This window comes from Citrus sinensis, chromosome 4 (assembly GCF_022201045.2).
Source record: "Citrus sinensis cultivar Valencia sweet orange chromosome 4, DVS_A1.0, whole genome shotgun sequence".
Lineage (NCBI taxonomy): Eukaryota > Viridiplantae > Streptophyta > Magnoliopsida > Sapindales > Rutaceae > Citrus > Citrus sinensis.
The window spans coordinates 13299218-13302974 of record NC_068559.1 but is presented as its reverse complement, the minus strand read 5'-3'; the positions used below and the strand labels follow the sequence as shown (position 1 = coordinate 13302974).

At 37.1% G+C, this 3757-nt stretch overlaps 1 non-coding gene across 1 annotated transcript; it reads left to right on the top strand.

The window, feature by feature from the left end:
* Positions 1-3437: 3437 nt before the first annotated feature.
* On the top strand, positions 3438-3544 carry LOC112495888 (small nucleolar RNA R71). Its single transcript, XR_003062281.1, has one exon. It is a non-coding gene; the product is annotated as a small nucleolar RNA R71 (small nucleolar RNA).
* Positions 3545-3757: the final 213 nt, after the last annotated feature.

Sequence of the window (3757 nt, the reverse complement as noted above, 5' to 3'; positions counted from 1 at the left end):
AATCATGCAAAATAGCCATAGCAGTTCAGTTATAGACTTAGGCTTCATTCTGTCCAAAATGTGTGTGTGTGCCACTTTAATCAAATTCCAGAGATGCTACAACATTACAGAGACATTGCATATAAATCAAAGGTAGATCACAAATATATTCACATATGGGGGAGCAGAATTCACAAATAAACTCAAACTGTGCTACAACAAACATAATAATTATTATTTTTTTCAGTTAAACCCTTTAATGCAACATTGAGCTTTCATGTGAATGCCTATCACTTGTAATGATCACACTCAATTACTCACTCAAAGTACATGTCAGAGTTGCTGCAGCAACACATCCAAGATGTTATATCTAGGTCTTACCTTTGGACTCCTTTAACTCAAGGCTGAACATGGGGCTCATGAACAGACCAAGTTACTCAGTATCTTAGGCAGCAGACCTATTTATTTTTCATTCCTTCATCACTATTATTTTTTACCTTTTTTTATATAATTGTTGTAGCACTGCTTATAGCTCTTGTTGCCTTTGGACTCAAGTCTGCATATGGGGTGCATACTCAACCCTGGTTACTCAACAACTTAAACCATTAGAGCAGAATTTATTTCATAACAGCACAGTCCAACAAAAATTTTTCCCCAAACTTGAGATATTTTCTACTCTTTTTTTTTTGGTTTTCCTGGCTCTGCTATAGCATTCTCATAAAACTCAACTAAAATCTTAGTGTCGGGACAGAATTTCAACCTCTATTTATAACTATCTCTACTTGGCATTCTCATAAATACTGAATAACACTCAATTTATCTTCATTAGGTTTTTAAATCCATACACAAATAATAGATAACCGAGTTTCACACAACACACAACACAAGCATAAACACATGCACTCAGAAACACAACCCCCCCAAACTTGAGTGGTGTTGTGTCCTCACAAGCACACAAAAAAAAAACCACATAAACCAGACATGCATAAAAAAGACATGTAGAATGAATTAGAAAATTAAAACTAAATGAAAGAAAAGTTTTGCAGAAAGAAGTAAAATAAACTAGCGGGTAGGGGCTACTCCCCTGTTGCTAGAAGCACTGCTGCAGCATAGGTTGTAAAGGGTCACCTCTTATTTAATCCACTTATCAAACGCTCCTTATCATAAAATCTTATCAATCCATTTGCTGCTGCAAAAGCAAGAAATGCCTCTGTTGTTTGAGAATCTTCTGTTATATGTCATGCTGTAAGTGATGCTGTAGCAATTCCCTCATACTTTTTTTTTTACATTTTTTTTATTTTACTTGCTGTAATTTAACACAAAGATATAAAAAATTAGATGCACACTTAAAATAACAAAAAGACAAATTCAATAATTTAAAAACTAAATTTAATGCTTTAAAGACTTAAAACAACTTCCTTTATTGGGTTGCTTCCCAATTAGCGCTTGATTTTAGATCTTTCAGCCTGATCTTTTTTTTTTTCGCTCAACCTGGATCCTTCAAGAATAGATGTCCCATGTAGTGCTCCACTTTCGGCCCGTTAACCTTGAATTCTTGTTGGTCTGGAGTGAGTTCCCTTTGCTGGATTTGCTCATCAATTCTGAAGGTTTGCTTTTCCCCTGACCATGCTATGTTAGCTGCTCTATGATCTTCATCATCAAGTTCTTCAAATGTTACAACATTGATTTCTTCCTTACTGCAGCAATTGTGTAATCTCTCTGCTACAACAAAGTTCATAACACTGATAAAATTACAATCTTCAATCTCATCGGGACTCTTCATGTCATCCAGCACATTGAATGTAACTTGCTGGTCATTTACCCTCATGGTTAATTCTCCTTTTTGAACATTAATTAAAGTCTTTCCCGTAGCTAAGAAAGGTCTCCCTAGAATGATTGGAACTTCTTTGTCTGCCTCAAAGTCTAGCACAATGAAATCCACCGAAAAAATAAATTTATCCACCTTCACCAACACATATTCAATCTTTCCTTCTATATATGCATGAGATCTATCAGCAAGTTGTAAAGTCACTATTGTTGGTCTACATTCACCAACTCCAAATTGCTTAAACACTGATAAAGGAATGAGATTGATGCTAGCCCCCATATCACAAAGTGCTTTGCCACTGTATTTAGGGCCAATGGAGCAAGGGATTGTGAAGCTTTCTGGATCCTTCATCTTCTGCGGTATCTTACTCTGAAGCATTCGATTGCACTCTTGTGTTAGAGCAATTGTCTCAAATTCTCCAAGTCTTCTTTTCTTTGTCAAGATATCCTTAAATTTTTTTGCATAATTTGGCATTTGCTGTAGAGCTTCCACAAAAGGGATATTGATATGTTGTTGTTTCAGCACTCCCAAGATTTTGTTGAACTGCTTGTCTTATTTTTGCTTCTGAAACCTTTGAGGAAAGGGTGGTGGATGTCTAAACTGTTGTGCTGCAACAAGTTGTGTAAACTGCTTCTCTTTTGCTCTACTCGGGTCTGTTGCTATTGGTGCTGTAGCTTTCTCACCACCAGGTGCTAGATCATAACTTTCTGCAGATGCTGTAGCAGAACAATATTGATTTGCATTCTGAAAAGTGGAAAACTATGACTCCTTCTCTACTTGAGTGTCTTATTGGCCTTAGTTGGACTCAATTCTTCTTTTTGGTACACCAACTGAACTATCAACCTCTTTTCTAGATCTCAAGTTTATCACTTTGCAGTGCTCTTTCCCTTATCTTCTTGGGTTCTCTGTGTTGCTGGGTAAACTGCCCAGAGGTCTGTTGCTTACTGCTGTAGCAAGCTGTCTAATTTGATTTTCAAAGTTTCTCAAAGATGCAGCATGACTTTGGACAACCGCTTCATTCTTCATAATATAATCCTTAATCAAAGCTTCAAGGGAGCTAAGTTGATCATTGTTGATGCTTCTTTGCTCTTGATTTTGCTGATAAAATCCAAGTGGTTGAGTATGTCTGTTCTGTCCACTAGGTGCTGCAGTAGTCTGGTTCTGACAACCCCATGAAAAGTTCAGGTGTTGTCTCTATCCAGGGTTGTAAGTGTTTGCATATGGATTTTTATGGTTCTGTCTATTGAAGCTACCCACATAATTGACTAAAACTGGATTCCCAAGACAATTGTCAAATAAATGCCCTTTTTTACAATAAACGCAAGACACATCAGAAATTTGGTTAACAGTTGCTGAAGCAGTAGTCATAGCCTTTACCATCCTTGTTAATGAAGTTACTTGGGCTGACAATGTTGCCAAGGTATCTACGTTGTGAACTCCTGCTGTTTCTCTTGCTGCAGTTTGTCTGGTTAATGGCCACTGATAGTTATTGTTGGTTATTTTCTCTAAAATTTCATAAGCCTCATTGTAAGACTTAGATAACAAGGCCCCATTTGCTGAAGCGTCCACCATCAATCTAGTGCTTGGGTTGAGACCATTATAGAAAGTTTCCAACTGTATACAGCAAGGAATACCATGATGAGGACATCTTCTGAGTAACTCCTTAAATCTCACCCATGCATCACACAAGCTCTCATCTTCAAGTTGATGGAAAGATGTGATCTCGTTCCTCAACTTTGCATTCTTGGTTGGCGGGAAGTATTTCATCAAAAATTTGCCAGACAAATCATTCCATGTTGTGATAGAATTTGGTGGTAGAGAATTCAACTATGCTCTTGCTCGATCTCTAAAAAAAATGAGAAAAGTCCAAGTCTCAATGCATCCTGCAATGCTCCAGCAATCTTGAAAGCATCACTTACTTTCAAAAATAACTTAAGGTGTAGATGAGGA